Raw genomic sequence first — 15,312 nt, 5'->3', positions numbered from 1 at the left:
ATATACGACCAGTGGGAGTATGTGAAGTGTACTACTTTCGAGTGTACATATGAAAAAATTGGAACGATACATAGAAGATTAGCATGGCCCCTGCGCAAGGATGACACGCACAATCGTGAAGCGTTCCTCTATTTTTTGGAAAATCTCTAATTTTATTAAATTTTACGAAAAAAGTGAAATATTATTAACAGTTCAAACTATGTTCAATTAAACCAGTTAATTTGACTATTTGTCTAAAAAGTATGAATCGATGAGTGAAAAGTCTAAGTTATAAACTTTTAATCAATGGTAATATTATATATTACGGTTTGTTTCTCCTCTTATACAGACATATCGTATTTAAATTAAATACCTTCAACCAATGGTAATTTCGGTGGAAAGATTTTGCTACTACTATTACAGCCACCATAATAGATATTTGACTTCTAATTACTACGTACATATACGACCACTCGGAGTGTGTGGAGTGTACTACTTTCGAGTGTACATATGAAAAAAATTGAGCGATACAGAGAAGATTAGCATGTCCCCTGCGCAAGGATGACACGCACAATCGTGAAGCGCTCCTCTTTTGTGTGGGAAATCTCTAATTTCACTAAATTTCAGGAAAAAAGTGGAATATTACTAACAGTTCAATCTCTGTTCAATTAAACCAGTTAATTTGACTATTTGTCTAGAAAGTATGAATCGATGAGAGAAAATTCCAAGTTATATACTTTCAATCGATGGTAATATCATATATAACGGTTTGTTTCTCCTCTTAAACAGACATATCGTATTTAAATTAAATACCTTAAACCAATGGTCATTTCGGAGGAAATATTTTGCTACTACTATTACAGCCACCATAATAGATATTTGACTTCTAATTACTACGTACATATACGACCACTGGGAGTGTGTGTAGTGTACTACTTTCGAGTGTACATATGAAAAAATTGGAACGATACAGAGAAGATTAGAATGGCCCCTGCGCAAGGATGACACGCACAATCGTGAAGCGTTCCTCTATTTTGTGGGAAATCTCTAATTTTAATAAATTTGACGAAAAAAGTGGAATAATACTAACAGTTCAATCTCGGTTCAATTAAACCAGTTAATTTGACTATTTCTCTAAAAAGTATGAATCGATGAGTGAAAATTCCAAGTTATAAACTTTCAATCGATGGTAATATCATATATAACGGTTTGTTTCTCCTCTTAAACAGACATATCGTATTTAAATTAAATACCTTATACCAATGGTCATTTCGGAGGAAATATTTTGCTACTACTATTACAGCCACCATAATAGATATTTGACTTCTAATTACTACGTACATATACGACCACTGGGAGTGTGTGTAGTGTACTATTTTCGAGTGTACATATGAAAAAATTGGAACGATACAGAAAATATTAGCATGGCCCCTGCCCAAGGATGACACGCACAATCGTGAAGCGTTCCTCTATTTTGTGGGAAATCTCTAATTTTAATAAATTTTACGAAAAAAGTGGAATATTACTAACAGTTCAATCTCTGTTCAATTAAACCAGTTAATTTGACTATTTCTCTAAAAAGTATGAATCGATGAGTGAAAATTCCAAGTTATAAACTTTCAATCGATGGTAATATCATATATAACGGTTTGTTTCTCCTCTTAAACAGACATATCGTATTTAAATTAAATACCTTCAACCAATGGTAATTTCGGTGGAAACATTTTGCTACTACTATTACAGCCACCATAATAGATATTTGACTTCTAATTACTACGTACATATACGACCACTCGGAGTGTGTGGAGTGTACTACCTTCGAGTGTACATATGAAAAAAATTGAGCGATACAGAGAAGATTAGCATGTCCCCTGCGCAAGGATGACACGCACAATCGTGAAGCGCTCCTCTTTTTTTGTGAGAAATCTCTAATTTCACTCAATTTCAGGAAAAAAGTGGAATATTACTAACAGTTCAATCAATGTTCAATTAAACCAGTTAATTTGACTATTTGTCTAAAAAGTATGAATCGATGAGTGAAAATTCCAAGTTATAAACTTTCAATCGATGGTAATATCATATATAACGGTTTGTTTCTCCTCTTAAACAGACATATCGTATTCAAATTAAATACCTTAAACCAATGGTCATTTCGGGAGAAATATTTTGCTACTACTATTACAGCCACCATAATAGATATTTGACTTCTAATTACTACGTACATATACGACCACTGGGAGTGTGTGTAGTGTACTACTTTCGAGTAAACATATGAAAAAATTGGAACAATACAGAGAAGATTAGCATGGCCCCTGCGCAAGGATGACACGCACAATCGTGAAGCGTTCCTCTATTTTTTGGGAAATCTCTAATTTTAATAAATTTTACGAAAAAAGTGAAATATTATTTACAGTTCAAACTCTGTTCTATTAAACCAGTTAATTTGACTATTTGTCTAAAAAGTATGAATCGATGAGTGAAAAGTCTAAGTTATAAACTTTCAATCAATGGTAATATCATATATAACGGTTTGTTTCTCCTCTTAAACAGACATATCTTATTTAAATTAAATACCTCCAACCAATGGTAATTTCGGAGAAAACATTTTGCTACTACTATTACAGCCATCATAATAGATATTTGACTTCTAATTACTACGTACATATACGACCACTGGGAGTGCGTGGAGTGTACTACTTTCGAGTGTACATATGAAAAAATTTGAGCGATACAGAGAAGATTAGCATGGCCCCTGCGCAAGGATGACACGCACAATCGTGAAGCGTTCCTCTGTTTTGTGAGAAATCTCTAATTTCACTCAATTTCAGGAAAAAAGTGGAATATTACTAACAGTTCAATCTCTGTTCAATTAAACCAGTTAATTTGACTATTTGTCTAAAAAGTATGAATCGATGAGTGAAAATTCCAAGTTATAAACTTTCAATCGATGGTAATATCATATATAACGGTTTGTTTCTCCTCTTAAACAGACATATCGTATTTAAATAAAATACCTTCAACCAATGGTCATTTCGGAGGAAATATTTTGCTACTACTACTACAGCCACCATAATAGATATTTGACTTCTAATTACTACGTACATATACGACCACTGGGAGTGTGTGTAGTGTACTACTTTCGAGTGTACATATGAAAAAATTGGAACGATACAGAGAAGATTAGCATGGCCCCTGCGCAAGGATGACACGCACAATCGTGAAGCGTTCCTCTATTTTGTGGGAAATCTCTAATTTTAATAAATTTGACGAAAAAAGTGGAATAATACTAACAGTTCAATCTCTGTTCAATTAAACCAGTTAATTTGACTATTTCTCTAAAAAGTATGAATCGATGAGTGAAAATTCCAAGTTATAAACTTTCAATCGATGGTAATATCATATATAACGGTTTGTTTCTCCTCTTAAACAGACATATCGTATTTAAATTAAATACCTTATACCAATGGTCATTTCGGAGGAAATATTTTGCTACTACTATTACAGCCACCATAATAGATATTTGACTTCTAATTACTACGTACATATACGACCACTGGGAGTGTGTGTAGTGTACTACTTTCGAGTGTACATATGAAAAAATTGGAACGATACAGAGAAGATTAGCATGGCCCCTGCGCAAGGATGAAACGCACAATCGTGAAGCGTTCCTCTATTTTGTGGGAAATCTCTAATTTTAATAAATTTTACGAAAAAAGTGGAATATTACTAACAGTTCAATCTCTGTTCAATTAAACCAGTTAATTTGACTATTTCTCTAAAAAGTATGAATCGATGAGTGAAAATTCCAAGTTATAAACTTTCAATCGATGGTAATATCATATATAACGGTTTGTTTCTCCTCTTAAACAGACATATCGTATTTAAATTAAATACCTTCAACCAATGGTAATTTCGGAGGAAACATTTTGCTACTACTATTACAGCCACCATAATAGATATTTGACTTCTAATTTCTACGTACATATACGACTACTGGGAGTGTGTGGAGTGTACTAATTTTGAGTGTACTTATGAAAAAAATGGAACGATACATGGAAGATTAGAATGGCCCCTGGGTAAGGATGGCACGCACAATCGTGAAGCGTTCCTCTATTTTGTGGGAAATCTCTAATTTCACTCAATTTCAGGAAAAAAGTGGAATATTACGAAAAGTTCAATCTCTGTTTAATTACACCAGTGAATTCGACTATTTGTCCAAAAAGTATGAATTGATGAGTAAAAAGCCCAAATTATAAACTTTCAATCGATGGTAATATCATATATACCGGTTTGTTTCTCCTCTTAAACAGACATATCGTATTTAAATTAAATACCTTCAACCAATGGTCATTTCGGAGGAAACATTTTGCTACTACTATTACAGCCACCATAATAGATATTTAACTTCTAATTACTACGTACATATACGACAACTGGGAGTATGTGAAGTGTACTACTTTCGAGTGTACATATGAAAAAATTGGAACGATACATAGAAGATTAGCATGGCCCCTGCGCAAGGATGACACGCACAATCGTGAAGCGTTCCTCTATTTTTTGGAAAATCTCTAATTTTATTAAATTTTACGAAAAAAGTGAAATATTATTAACAGTTCAAACTCTGTTCAATTAAACCAGTTAATTTGACTATTTGTCTAAAAAGTATGAATCGATGAGTGAAAAGTCTAAGTTATAAACTTTTAATCAATGGTAATATTATATATTACGGTTTGTTTCTCCTCTTAAACAGACATATCGTATTTAAATTAAATACCTTCAACCAATGGTAATTTCGGTGGAAAGATTTTGCTACTACTATTACAGCCACCATAATAGATATTTGACTTCTAATTACTACGTACATATACGACCACTCGGAGTGTGTGGAGTGTACTACTTTCGAGTGTACATATGAAAAAAATTGAGCGATACAGAGAAGATTAGCATGTCCCCTGCGCAAGGATGACACGCACAATCGTGAAGCGCTCCTCTTTTGTGTGGGAAATCTCTAATTTCACTAAATTTCAGGAAAAAAGTGGAATATTACTAACAGTTCAATCTCTGTTCAATTAAACCAGTTAATTTGAATATTTGTCTAGAAAGTATGAATCGATGAGAGAAAATTCCAAGTTATATACTTTCAATCGATGGTAATATCATATATAACGGTTTGTTTCTCCTCTTAAACCGACATATCGTATTTAAATTAAATACCTTAAACCAATGGTCATTTCGGAGGAAATATTTTGCTACTACTATTACAGCCACCATAATAGATATTTGACTTCTAATTACTACGTACATATACGACCACTGGGAGTGTGTGTAGTGTACTACTTTCGAGTGTACATATGAAAAAATTGGAACGACACAGAGAAGATTAGCCTGGCCCCTGCGCAAGGATGACACGCACAATCGTGAAGTTTTCCTCTATTTTTTGGGAAATCTCTAATTTTAATAAATTTTACGAAAAAATTGAAATATTATTAACAGTTCGAACTCTGTTCTATTAAACCAGTTAATTTGACTATTGGTCTAAAAAGTATGAATCGATGAGTGAAAAGTCTAAGATATAAACTTTCAATCAATGGTAATATCATATATAACGGTTTGTATCTCCTCTTAAACAGACATATCTTATTTAAATTAAATACCTTCAACCAATGGTAATTTCGGAGAAAACATTTTGCTACTACTATTACAGCCAACATAATAGATATTTGACTTCTAATTACTACGTACATATACGACCACTCGGAGTTTGTGGAGTGTACTACTTTCGAGTGTACATATGAAAAAAATTGAGCGATACAGAGAAGATTAGCATGTCCCCTGCGCAAGGATGACACGCACAATCGTGAAGCGCTCCTCTTTTTTGTGGGAAATCTCTAATTTCACTAAATTTCAGGAAAAAAGTGGAATATTACTAACAGTTCAATCTCTGTTCAATTAAACCAGTTAATTTGACTATTTGTCTAAAAAGTATGAATCGATGAGTGAAAATTCCAAGTTATAAACTTTCAATCGATGGTAATATCATATATAACGGTTTGTTTCTCCTCTTAAACAGACATATCGTATTCAAATTAAATACCTTAAACCAATGGTCATTTCGGAGGAAACATTTTGCTACTACTATTACAGCCACCATAAAAGATATTTGACTTCTAATTTCTTCGTACATATAAGACCACTGGGAGTGTGTGTAGTGTACTTCTTTCGAGTGTACATATGAAAAAATTGGAACGATACAGAGAAGATTAGCAAGGCCCCTGCGCAAGGATGACACGCACAATCGTGAAGCGTTCCTCTATTTTGTGGGAAATCTCTAATTTTAATAAATTTGACGAAAAAAGTGGAATAATACTAACAGTTCAATCTCTGTTCAATTAAACCAGTTAATTTGACTATTTCTCTAAAAAGTATGAATCGATGAGTGAAAATTCCAAGTTATAAACTTTCAATCGATGGTAATATCATATATAACGGTTTGTTTCTCCTCTTAAACAGACATATCGTATTTAAATTAAATACCTTATACCAATGGTCATTTCGGAGGAAATATTTTGCTACTACTATTACAGCCACCATAATAGATATTTGACTTCTAATTACTACGTACATATACGACCACTGGGAGTGTGTGTAGTGTACTACTTTCGAGTGTACATATGAAAAAATTGGAACGATACAGAGAAGATTAACATGGCCCCTGCGCAAGGATGACACGCACAATCGTGAAGCGTTCCTCTATTTTGTGGGAAATCTCTAATTTTAATAAATTTTACGAAAAAAGTGGAATATTACTAACAGTTCAATCTCTGTTCAATTAAACCAGTTAATTTGACTATTTCTCTAAAAAGTATGAATCGATGAGTGAAAATTCCAAGTTATAAACTTTCAATCGATGGTAATATCATATATAACGGTTTGTTTCTCCTCTTAAACAGACATATCGTATTTAAATTAAATACCTTCAACCAATGGTAATTTCGGATGAAACATTTTGCTACTACTATTACAGCCACCATAATAGATATTTGACTTCTAATTTCTACGTACATATACGATTACTGGGAGTGTGTGGAGTGTACTGATTTTGAGTGTACTTATAAAAAAAATGGAACGATACATGGAAGATTAGAATGGCCCCTGGGTAAGGATGGCACGCACAATCGTGAAGCGTTCCTCTATTTTGTGGGAAATCTCTAATTTCACTCAATTTCAGGAAAAAAGTGGAATATTACGAAAAGTTCAATCTCTGTTTAATTACACCAGTGAATTCGACTATTTGTCCAAAAAGTATGAATTGATGAGTAAAAAGCCCAAATTATAAACTTCCAATCGATGGTAATATCATATATACCGGTTTGTTTCTCCTCTTAAACAGACATATCGTATTTAAATTAAATACCTTCAACCAATGGTCATTTCGGAGGAAACATTTTGCTACTACTATTACAGCCACCATAATAGATATTTAACTTCTAATTACTACGTACATATACGACCACTGGGAGTATGTGAAGTGTACTACTTTCGAGTGTACATATGAAAAAATTGGAACGATACATAGAAGATTAGCATGGCCCCTGCGCAAGGATGACACGCACAATCGTGAAGCGTTCCTCTATTTTTTGGAAAATCTCTAATTTTATTAAATTTTACGAAAAAAGTGAAATATTATTAACAGTTCAAACTCTGTTCAATTAAACCAGTTAATTTGACTATTTGTCTAAAAAGTATGAATCGATGAGTGAAAAGTCTAAGTTATAAACTTTCAATCAATGGTAATATTATATATTACGGTTTGTTTCTCCTCTTAAACAGACATATCGTATTTAAATTAAATACCTTCAACCAATGGTAATTTCGGTGGAAACATTTTGCTACTACTATTACAGCCACCATAATAGATATTCGACTTCTAATTACTACGTACATATACGACCACTCGGAGTGTGTGGAGTGTACTACTTTCGAGTGTACATATGAAAAAAATTGGGCGATACAGAGAAGATTAGCATGTCCCCTGCGCAAGGATGACACGCACAATCGTGAAGCGCTCCTCTTTTTTGTGGGAAATCTCTAATTTCACTCAATTTCAGGAAAAAAGTGGAATATTACGAACAGTTCAATCTCTGTTCAATTAAACCAGTTAATTTGACTATTTATCTAGAAAGTATGAATCGATGAGAGAAAATTCCAAGTTATAAACTTTCAATCGATGGTAATATCATATATAACGGTTTGTTTCTCCTCTTAAACAGACATATCGTATTTAAATTAAATACCTTATACCAATGGTCATTTCGGAGGAAATATTTTGCTACTACTATTACAGCCACCATAATAGATATTTGACTTCTAATTACTACGTACATATACGACCACTGGGAGTGTGTGTAGTGTACTACTTTCGAGTGTACATATGAAAAAATTGGAACGATACAGAGAAGATTAGCATGGCCCCTGCGCAAGGATGACACGCACAATCGTGAAGCGTTCCTCTATTTTGTGGGAAATCTCTAATTTTAATAAATTTTACGAAAAAAGTGGAATATTACTAACAGTTCAATCTCTGTTCAATTAAACCAGTTAATTTGACTATTTCTCTAAAAAGTATGAATCGATGAGTGAAAATTCCAAGTTATAAACTTTCAATCGATGGTAATATCATATATAACGGTTTGTTTCTCCTCTTATACAGACATATCGTATTTAAATTAAATACCTTCAACCAATGGTAATTTCGGAGGAAACATTTTGCTACTACTATTACAGCCACCATAATAGATATTTGACTTCTAATTTCTACGTACATATACGACTACTGGGAGTGTGTGGAGTGTACTAATTTTGAGTGTACTTATAAAAAAAATGGAACGATACATGGAAGATTAGAATGGCCCCTGGGTAAGGATGGCACGCACAATCGTGAAGCGTTCCTCTATTTTGTGGGAAATCTCTAATTTCACTCAATTTCAGGAAAAAAGTGGAATATTACGAAAAGTTCAATCTCTGTTTAATTACACCAGTGAATTCGACTATTTGTCCAAAAAGTATGAATTGATGAGTAAAAAGCCCAAATTATAAACTTTCAATCGATGGTAATATCATATATACCGGTTTGTTTCTCCTCTTAAACAGACATATCGTATTTAAATTAAATACCTTCAACCAATGGTCATTTCGGACGAAACATTTTGCTACTACTATTACAGCCACCATAATAGATATTTAACTTCTAATTACTACGTACATATACGACCACTGGGAGTATGTGAAGTGTACTACTTTCGAGTGTACATATGAAAAAATTGGAACGATACATAGAAGATTAGCATGGCCCCTGCGCGAGGATGACACGCACAATCGTGAAGCGTTCCTCTATTTTTTGGAAAATCTCTAATTTTATTAAATTTTACGAAAAAAGTGAAATATTATTAACAGTTCAAACTCTGTTCAATTAAACCAGTTAATTTGACTATTTGTCTAAAAAGTATGAATCGATGAGTGAAAAGTCTAAGTTATAAACTTTCAATCAATGGTAATATTATATATTACGGTTTGTTTCTCCTCTTAAACAGACATATCGTATTTAAATTAAATACCTTCAACCAATGGTAATTTCGGTGGAAACATTTTGCTACTACTATTACAGCCACCATAATAGATATTTGACTTCTAATTACTACGTACATATACGACCACTGGGAGTGTGTGTAGTGTACTACTTTCGAGTGTACATATGAAAAAATTGGAACGACACAGAGAAGATTAGCCTGGCCCCTGCGCAAGGATGACACGCACAATCGTGAAGCGTTCCTCTATTTTTTGGGAAATCTCTAATTTTAATGAACTTTACGAAAAAATTGAAATATTATTAACAGTTCAAACTCTGTTCTATTAAACCAGTTAATTTGACTATTTGTCTAAAAAGTATGAATCGATGAGTGAAAATTCCAAGTTATAAACTTTCAATCGATGGTAATATCATATATAACGGTTTGTTTCTCCTCTTAAACAGACATATCGTATTTAAATTATATACCTTCAACCAATGGTCATTTCGGAGGAAACATTTTGCTACTACTATTACAGCCACCATAATAGATATTTGACTTCTAATTTCTACGTACATATACGACCACTGGGAGTGTGTTGAGTGTACTACTTTCGAGTGTACTTATGAAAAAAATGGAACGATACATGGAAGATTAGAATGGCCCCTGGGTAAGGATGGCACGCACAATCGTGAAGCGTTCCTCTATTTTGTGGGAAATCTTTAATTTCACTCAATTTCAGGAAAAAAGTGGAATATTACTAAAAGTTCAATCTCTGTTTAATTACACCAGTGAATTCGACTATTTGTCCAAAAAGTATGAATTGATGAGTAAAAATCCCAAATTATAAACTTTCAATCGATGGTAATATCATATATAACGATTTGTTTCTCCTCTTAAACAGACATATCGTATTTAAATTAAATACCTTCAACCAATGGTCATTTCGGAGGAAACATTTTGCTACTACTATTACTAGATATTTAACTTCTAATTACTACGTACATATACGACCACTGGGAGTATGTGAAGTGTACTACTTTCGAGTGTACATATGAAAAAATTGGAACGATACAGAGAAGATTAGCATGGCCCCTGCGCAAGGATGACACACACACACAATCGTGAAGCGTTCCTCTATTTTTTGGGAAATCTCTAATTTTAATAAATTTTACGAAAAAAGTGAAATATTATTAACAGTTCAAACTCTGTTCAATTAAACCAGTTAATTTGACTATTTGTCTAAAAAGTGTGAATCGATGAGTGAAAAGTCTAAGTTATAAACTATCAATCAATGGTGATATTATATATTACGGTTTGTTTCACCTCTTAAACAGACATATCGTATTTAAATTAAATACCTTCAACCAATGGTAATTTCGGTGGAAACATTTTGCTACTACTATTACAGCCACCATAATAGATATTTGACTTCTAATTACTACGTACATATACGACCACTCGGAGTGTGTGGAGTGTACTACTTTCGAGTGTACATATGAAAAAAATTGAGCGATACAGAGAAGATTAGCATGTCCTCTGCGAAAGGATGACACGCACAATCGTGAAGCGCTCCTCTTTTTTTGTGAGAAATCTCTAATTTCACTCAATTTCAGGAAAAAAGTGGAATATTACTAACAGTTCAATCTCTGTTCAATTAAACCAGTTAAATTGACTATTTGTCTAAAAAGTATGAATCGATGAGTGAAAATTCCAAGTTATAAACTTTCAATCGATGGTAATATCATATATAACGGTTTGTTTCTCCTCTTAAACAGACATATCGTATTCAAATTAAATACCTTGAACCAATGGTCATTTCGGAGGAAATATTTTGCTACTACTAGTACAGCCACCATAATAGATATCTGACTTCTAATTACTTACTACGTACATATACGACCACTGGGAGTGTGTGTAGTGTACTACTTTCGAGTGTACATATGAAAAAATTGGAACGATACAGAAAAGATTAGCATGGCCCCTACGCAAGGATGACACGCACAATCGTGAAGCGTTCCTCTATTTTTTGGGAAATCTCTAATTTTAATAAATTTTACGAAAAAAGTGAAATATTATTAACAGTTCAAACTCTGTTCTATTAAACCAGTTAATTTGACTATTTGTCTAAAAAGTATGAATCGATGAGTGAAAAGTCTAAGTTATAAACTTTCAATCAATGGTAATATCATATATAACGGTTTGTTTCTCCTCTTAAACAGACATATCTTATTTAAATTGAATACCTTCAGCCAATGGTAATTTCGGAGAAAACATTTTGCTACTACTATTACAGCCATCATAATAGATATTTGACTTCTAATTACTACGTACATATACGACCACTGGTAGTGTGTGGAGTGTACTACTTTCGAGTGTACATATGAAAAAATTTGAGCGATACAGAGAAGATTAGCATGGCCCCTGCGCAAGGATGACACGCACAATCGTGAAGCGTTCCTCTGTTTTGTGAGAAATCCCTAATTTCACTCAATTTCAGGAAAAAAGTGGAATATTACTAACAGTTCAATCTCTGTTCTATTAAACCAGTTAATTTGACTATTTGTCTAAAAAGTATGAATCGATGAGTGAAAATTCCAAGTTATAAACTTTCAATCGATGGTAATATCATATATAACGGTTTGTTTCTCCTCTTAAACAGACATATCGTATTTAAATAAAATACCTTCAACCAATGGTCATTTCGGAGGAAATATTTTGCTACTACTAGTACAGCCACCATAATAGATATCTGACTTCTAATTACTACGTACATATACGACCACTGGGAGTGTGTGTAGTGTACTACTTTCGAGTGTACTTATGGAAAAAATGGAACAGTACAGGGAAGATTAGCATGGCCCCAGGGCAAGGATGACACGCACAATCGTGAAGCGTTCCTCTATTTTGTGGGAAATCTCTAATTTCACTCAATTTCAGGAAAAAAGTGGAATATTACTAAGAGTTAAATCTCTGTATAATTACACCAGTGAATTCGAGTATTCGTCCAAAAAGTAGGAATTGATGAGTAAAAAGCCCAAATTATAAACTTTCAATCGATGGTAATATCATAAATACCGGTTTGTTTCTCCTCTTAAACAGACATATCGTATTTAAATTAAATACCTTCAACCAATGGTCATTTCGGAGTAAAACATTTTGCTACTATTATTACAGCCACCATAATAGATATTTGACTTCTAATTACTACGTACATATACGACCACTGGGAGTGTGTGGAGTGTACTACTTTCGAGTGTACATATGAAAAAATTTGAGCGATACAGAGAAGATTAGCATGTCCCCTGCGAAAGGATGACACGCACAGTCGTGAAGCGTTTCTCTATTTTGTGGGAAATCTCTAATTTTAATAAATTTTACGAAAAAAGTGGAATATTACTAACAGTTCAATCTCTGTTCAATTAAACCAGTTAATTTGACTATTTCTCTAAAAAGTATGAATCGATGAGTGAAAATTCCAAGTTATAAACTTTCAATCGATGGTAATATCATATATAACGGTTTGTTTCTCCTCTTAAACAGACATATCGTATTTAAATTAAATACCTTATACCAATGGTCATTTCGGAGGAAATATTTTGCTACTACTATTACAGCCACCAAAATAGATATTTGACTTCTAATTACTACGTACATATACGACCACTGGGAGTGTGTGTAGTGTACTACTTTCGAGTGTACATATGAAAAAATTGGAACGATACAGAGAAGATTAGCATGGCCCCTGCGCAAGGATGACACGCACAATCGTGAAGCGTTCCTCTATTTTGTGGGAAATCTCTAATTTTAATAAATTTTACGAAAAAAGTGGAATATTACTAACAGTTCAATCTCTGTTCAATTAAACCAGTTAATTTGACTATTTCTCTAAAAAGTATGAATCGATGAGTGAAAATTCCAAGTTATAAACTTTCAAGCGATGGTAATATCATATATAACGGTTTGTTTCTCCTCTTAAACAGACATATCGTATTTAAATTAAATACCTTCAACCAATGGTCATTTCGGAGGTAACATTTTGCTACTACTATTACAGCCACCATAATAGATATTTGACTTCTAATTTCTACGTACATATACGACTACTGGGAGTGTGTGGAGTGTACTAATTTCGAGTGTACTTATGAAAAAAATGGAACGATACATGGAAGATTAGAATGGCCCCTGGGTAAGGATGGCACGCACAATCGTGAAGCGTTCCTCTATTTTGTGGGAAATCTCTAATTTCACTCAATTTCAGGAAAAAAGTGGAATATTACTAAAAGTTCAATCTCTGTTTAATTACAGCAGTGAATTCGACTATTTGTCCAAAAAGTATGAATTGATGAGTAAAAAGCCCAAAATATAAACTTTCAATCGATGGTAATATCATATATACCGGTTTGTTTCTCCTCTTAAACAGACATATCGTATTTAAATTAAATACCTTCAACCAATGGTCATTTCGGAGGAAACATTTTGCTACTACTATTACAGCCACCATAATAGATATTTAACTTCTAATTACTACGTACATATACGACCACTTGGAGTATGTGAAGTGTACTACTTTCGAGTGTACATATGAAAAAATTGGAACGATACAGAGAAGATTAGCATGGCCCCTGCGCAAGTATGACACGCACAATCGTGAAGCGTTCCTCTATTTTTTGGAAAATCTCTAATTTTATTAAATTTTACGAAAAAAGTGAAATATTATTAACAGTTCAAACTCTGTTCAATTAAACCAGTTAATTTGACTATTTGTCTGAAAAGTATGAATCGATGAGTGAAAAGTCTAAGTTATAAACTTTCAATCAATTGTAATATTATATATTACGGTTTGTTTCTCTTCTTAAACAGACATATCGTATTTAAATTAAATACCTTCAACCAATGGTAATTTCGGTGGAAACATTTTGCTACTACTATTACAGCCACCATAATAGATATTTGACTTTTAATTACTACGTACATATACGACCACTCGGAGTGTGTGGAGTGTACTACTTTCGAGTGTACATATGAAAAAAATTGAGCGATACAGAGAAGATTAGCATGTCCCCTGCGCAAAGATGACACGCACAATCGTGAAGCGCTCCTCTTTTTTGTGGGAAATCTCTAATTTCACTCAATTTCAGGAAAAAAGTGGAATATTACTAACAGTTCAATCTCTATTCAATTAAACCAGTTAATTTGACTATTTGTCTAGAAAGTATGAATCGATGAGAGAAAATTCCAAGTTATAAACTTTCAATCGATGGTAATATCATACATAACGGTTTGTTTCTCCTCTTAAACAGACATATCGTATTTAAATTAAATACCTTAAACCAATGGTCATTTCGGAGGAAATATTTTGCTACTACTATTACAGCCACCATAATAGATATTTGACTTCTAATTACTACGTACATATACGACCACTGGGAGTTTGTGTAGTGTACTACTTTCGAGTGTACATATGAAAAAATTGGAACGATACAGAGAAGATTAGCCTGGCCCCTGCGCAAGGATGACACGCACAATCGTGAAGCGTTCCTCTATTTTTTGGGAAATCTCTAATTTTAATAAATTTTACGAAAAAAGTGAAATATTATTAACAGTTCAAACTCTGTTCTATTAAACCAGTTAATTTGACTATTTGTCTAAAAAGTATGAATCGATGAGTGAAAAGTCTAAGTTATAAACTTTCAATCAATGGTAATATCATATATAACGGTTTGTTTCTCCTCTTAAACAGACATATCTTATTTAAATTAAATAC

The 15,312-nt window shown here is 33.1% G+C and overlaps 35 non-coding genes across 35 annotated transcripts; all 35 read left to right on the top strand.

Annotated features, from left to right (window-relative positions):
• Positions 1 to 28: 28 nt before the first annotated feature.
• Positions 29 to 135, top strand: LOC144429642 (U6 spliceosomal RNA). The gene has a single exon (XR_013478941.1). It is a non-coding gene; the product is annotated as a U6 spliceosomal RNA (small nuclear RNA).
• A 333-nt stretch (positions 136 to 468) lies between these two features.
• On the top strand, positions 469 to 575 carry LOC144429945 (U6 spliceosomal RNA). Its single transcript, XR_013479193.1, has one exon. It is a non-coding gene; the product is annotated as a U6 spliceosomal RNA (small nuclear RNA).
• Positions 576 to 908: 333 nt separating this feature from the next.
• On the top strand, positions 909 to 1,015 carry LOC144429629 (U6 spliceosomal RNA). Its single transcript, XR_013478927.1, has one exon. It is a non-coding gene; the product is annotated as a U6 spliceosomal RNA (small nuclear RNA).
• A 333-nt stretch (positions 1,016 to 1,348) lies between these two features.
• On the top strand, positions 1,349 to 1,455 carry LOC144429899 (U6 spliceosomal RNA). The gene has a single exon (XR_013479150.1). It is a non-coding gene; the product is annotated as a U6 spliceosomal RNA (small nuclear RNA).
• Positions 1,456 to 1,788: 333 nt separating this feature from the next.
• LOC144429854 (U6 spliceosomal RNA) lies at positions 1,789 to 1,895 on the top strand. The gene has a single exon (XR_013479107.1). It is a non-coding gene; the product is annotated as a U6 spliceosomal RNA (small nuclear RNA).
• A 332-nt stretch (positions 1,896 to 2,227) lies between these two features.
• On the top strand, positions 2,228 to 2,336 carry LOC144429612 (U6 spliceosomal RNA). The gene has a single exon (XR_013478907.1). It is a non-coding gene; the product is annotated as a U6 spliceosomal RNA (small nuclear RNA).
• Positions 2,337 to 2,669: 333 nt separating this feature from the next.
• On the top strand, positions 2,670 to 2,776 carry LOC144429735 (U6 spliceosomal RNA). The gene has a single exon (XR_013479049.1). It is a non-coding gene; the product is annotated as a U6 spliceosomal RNA (small nuclear RNA).
• Positions 2,777 to 3,109: 333 nt separating this feature from the next.
• LOC144430610 (U6 spliceosomal RNA) lies at positions 3,110 to 3,216 on the top strand. Its single transcript, XR_013479625.1, has one exon. It is a non-coding gene; the product is annotated as a U6 spliceosomal RNA (small nuclear RNA).
• Positions 3,217 to 3,549: 333 nt separating this feature from the next.
• On the top strand, positions 3,550 to 3,656 carry LOC144429589 (U6 spliceosomal RNA). The gene has a single exon (XR_013478886.1). It is a non-coding gene; the product is annotated as a U6 spliceosomal RNA (small nuclear RNA).
• A 333-nt stretch (positions 3,657 to 3,989) lies between these two features.
• On the top strand, positions 3,990 to 4,096 carry LOC144430497 (U6 spliceosomal RNA). Its single transcript, XR_013479571.1, has one exon. It is a non-coding gene; the product is annotated as a U6 spliceosomal RNA (small nuclear RNA).
• Positions 4,097 to 4,429: 333 nt separating this feature from the next.
• LOC144429640 (U6 spliceosomal RNA) lies at positions 4,430 to 4,536 on the top strand. Its single transcript, XR_013478939.1, has one exon. It is a non-coding gene; the product is annotated as a U6 spliceosomal RNA (small nuclear RNA).
• A 333-nt stretch (positions 4,537 to 4,869) lies between these two features.
• On the top strand, positions 4,870 to 4,976 carry LOC144429942 (U6 spliceosomal RNA). Its single transcript, XR_013479191.1, has one exon. It is a non-coding gene; the product is annotated as a U6 spliceosomal RNA (small nuclear RNA).
• A 333-nt stretch (positions 4,977 to 5,309) lies between these two features.
• On the top strand, positions 5,310 to 5,416 carry LOC144429695 (U6 spliceosomal RNA). Its single transcript, XR_013478995.1, has one exon. It is a non-coding gene; the product is annotated as a U6 spliceosomal RNA (small nuclear RNA).
• A 333-nt stretch (positions 5,417 to 5,749) lies between these two features.
• On the top strand, positions 5,750 to 5,856 carry LOC144429850 (U6 spliceosomal RNA). Its single transcript, XR_013479105.1, has one exon. It is a non-coding gene; the product is annotated as a U6 spliceosomal RNA (small nuclear RNA).
• Positions 5,857 to 6,189: 333 nt separating this feature from the next.
• Positions 6,190 to 6,296, top strand: LOC144429587 (U6 spliceosomal RNA). Its single transcript, XR_013478884.1, has one exon. It is a non-coding gene; the product is annotated as a U6 spliceosomal RNA (small nuclear RNA).
• A 333-nt stretch (positions 6,297 to 6,629) lies between these two features.
• Positions 6,630 to 6,736, top strand: LOC144429628 (U6 spliceosomal RNA). Its single transcript, XR_013478925.1, has one exon. It is a non-coding gene; the product is annotated as a U6 spliceosomal RNA (small nuclear RNA).
• Positions 6,737 to 7,069: 333 nt separating this feature from the next.
• On the top strand, positions 7,070 to 7,176 carry LOC144430501 (U6 spliceosomal RNA). The gene has a single exon (XR_013479576.1). It is a non-coding gene; the product is annotated as a U6 spliceosomal RNA (small nuclear RNA).
• Positions 7,177 to 7,509: 333 nt separating this feature from the next.
• LOC144429638 (U6 spliceosomal RNA) lies at positions 7,510 to 7,616 on the top strand. The gene has a single exon (XR_013478937.1). It is a non-coding gene; the product is annotated as a U6 spliceosomal RNA (small nuclear RNA).
• A 333-nt stretch (positions 7,617 to 7,949) lies between these two features.
• LOC144429986 (U6 spliceosomal RNA) lies at positions 7,950 to 8,056 on the top strand. The gene has a single exon (XR_013479233.1). It is a non-coding gene; the product is annotated as a U6 spliceosomal RNA (small nuclear RNA).
• A 333-nt stretch (positions 8,057 to 8,389) lies between these two features.
• LOC144430604 (U6 spliceosomal RNA) lies at positions 8,390 to 8,496 on the top strand. The gene has a single exon (XR_013479622.1). It is a non-coding gene; the product is annotated as a U6 spliceosomal RNA (small nuclear RNA).
• Positions 8,497 to 8,829: 333 nt separating this feature from the next.
• LOC144430499 (U6 spliceosomal RNA) lies at positions 8,830 to 8,936 on the top strand. The gene has a single exon (XR_013479573.1). It is a non-coding gene; the product is annotated as a U6 spliceosomal RNA (small nuclear RNA).
• A 333-nt stretch (positions 8,937 to 9,269) lies between these two features.
• LOC144429759 (U6 spliceosomal RNA) lies at positions 9,270 to 9,376 on the top strand. The gene has a single exon (XR_013479063.1). It is a non-coding gene; the product is annotated as a U6 spliceosomal RNA (small nuclear RNA).
• Positions 9,377 to 9,709: 333 nt separating this feature from the next.
• Positions 9,710 to 9,816, top strand: LOC144429743 (U6 spliceosomal RNA). Its single transcript, XR_013479056.1, has one exon. It is a non-coding gene; the product is annotated as a U6 spliceosomal RNA (small nuclear RNA).
• A 333-nt stretch (positions 9,817 to 10,149) lies between these two features.
• LOC144430475 (U6 spliceosomal RNA) lies at positions 10,150 to 10,256 on the top strand. The gene has a single exon (XR_013479555.1). It is a non-coding gene; the product is annotated as a U6 spliceosomal RNA (small nuclear RNA).
• A 322-nt stretch (positions 10,257 to 10,578) lies between these two features.
• Positions 10,579 to 10,689, top strand: LOC144429867 (U6 spliceosomal RNA). The gene has a single exon (XR_013479126.1). It is a non-coding gene; the product is annotated as a U6 spliceosomal RNA (small nuclear RNA).
• A 333-nt stretch (positions 10,690 to 11,022) lies between these two features.
• LOC144430216 (U6 spliceosomal RNA) lies at positions 11,023 to 11,129 on the top strand. The gene has a single exon (XR_013479377.1). It is a non-coding gene; the product is annotated as a U6 spliceosomal RNA (small nuclear RNA).
• Positions 11,130 to 11,467: 338 nt separating this feature from the next.
• Positions 11,468 to 11,574, top strand: LOC144429747 (U6 spliceosomal RNA). Its single transcript, XR_013479059.1, has one exon. It is a non-coding gene; the product is annotated as a U6 spliceosomal RNA (small nuclear RNA).
• Positions 11,575 to 11,907: 333 nt separating this feature from the next.
• Positions 11,908 to 12,014, top strand: LOC144429734 (U6 spliceosomal RNA). The gene has a single exon (XR_013479048.1). It is a non-coding gene; the product is annotated as a U6 spliceosomal RNA (small nuclear RNA).
• A 333-nt stretch (positions 12,015 to 12,347) lies between these two features.
• Positions 12,348 to 12,454, top strand: LOC144430386 (U6 spliceosomal RNA). Its single transcript, XR_013479514.1, has one exon. It is a non-coding gene; the product is annotated as a U6 spliceosomal RNA (small nuclear RNA).
• Positions 12,455 to 12,788: 334 nt separating this feature from the next.
• Positions 12,789 to 12,895, top strand: LOC144429984 (U6 spliceosomal RNA). Its single transcript, XR_013479229.1, has one exon. It is a non-coding gene; the product is annotated as a U6 spliceosomal RNA (small nuclear RNA).
• Positions 12,896 to 13,228: 333 nt separating this feature from the next.
• LOC144430596 (U6 spliceosomal RNA) lies at positions 13,229 to 13,335 on the top strand. Its single transcript, XR_013479621.1, has one exon. It is a non-coding gene; the product is annotated as a U6 spliceosomal RNA (small nuclear RNA).
• Positions 13,336 to 13,668: 333 nt separating this feature from the next.
• On the top strand, positions 13,669 to 13,775 carry LOC144430489 (U6 spliceosomal RNA). Its single transcript, XR_013479564.1, has one exon. It is a non-coding gene; the product is annotated as a U6 spliceosomal RNA (small nuclear RNA).
• Positions 13,776 to 14,108: 333 nt separating this feature from the next.
• Positions 14,109 to 14,215, top strand: LOC144429627 (U6 spliceosomal RNA). Its single transcript, XR_013478924.1, has one exon. It is a non-coding gene; the product is annotated as a U6 spliceosomal RNA (small nuclear RNA).
• A 333-nt stretch (positions 14,216 to 14,548) lies between these two features.
• On the top strand, positions 14,549 to 14,655 carry LOC144429974 (U6 spliceosomal RNA). The gene has a single exon (XR_013479214.1). It is a non-coding gene; the product is annotated as a U6 spliceosomal RNA (small nuclear RNA).
• A 333-nt stretch (positions 14,656 to 14,988) lies between these two features.
• On the top strand, positions 14,989 to 15,095 carry LOC144429652 (U6 spliceosomal RNA). Its single transcript, XR_013478953.1, has one exon. It is a non-coding gene; the product is annotated as a U6 spliceosomal RNA (small nuclear RNA).
• The last annotated feature ends 217 nt before the right edge of the window (positions 15,096 to 15,312 follow it).

This window comes from Styela clava, chromosome 1 (genome assembly GCF_964204865.1).
Source record: "Styela clava chromosome 1, kaStyClav1.hap1.2, whole genome shotgun sequence".
Lineage (NCBI taxonomy): Eukaryota > Metazoa > Chordata > Ascidiacea > Stolidobranchia > Styelidae > Styela > Styela clava.
This window is presented reverse-complemented; position numbering and strand designations above follow the sequence as displayed.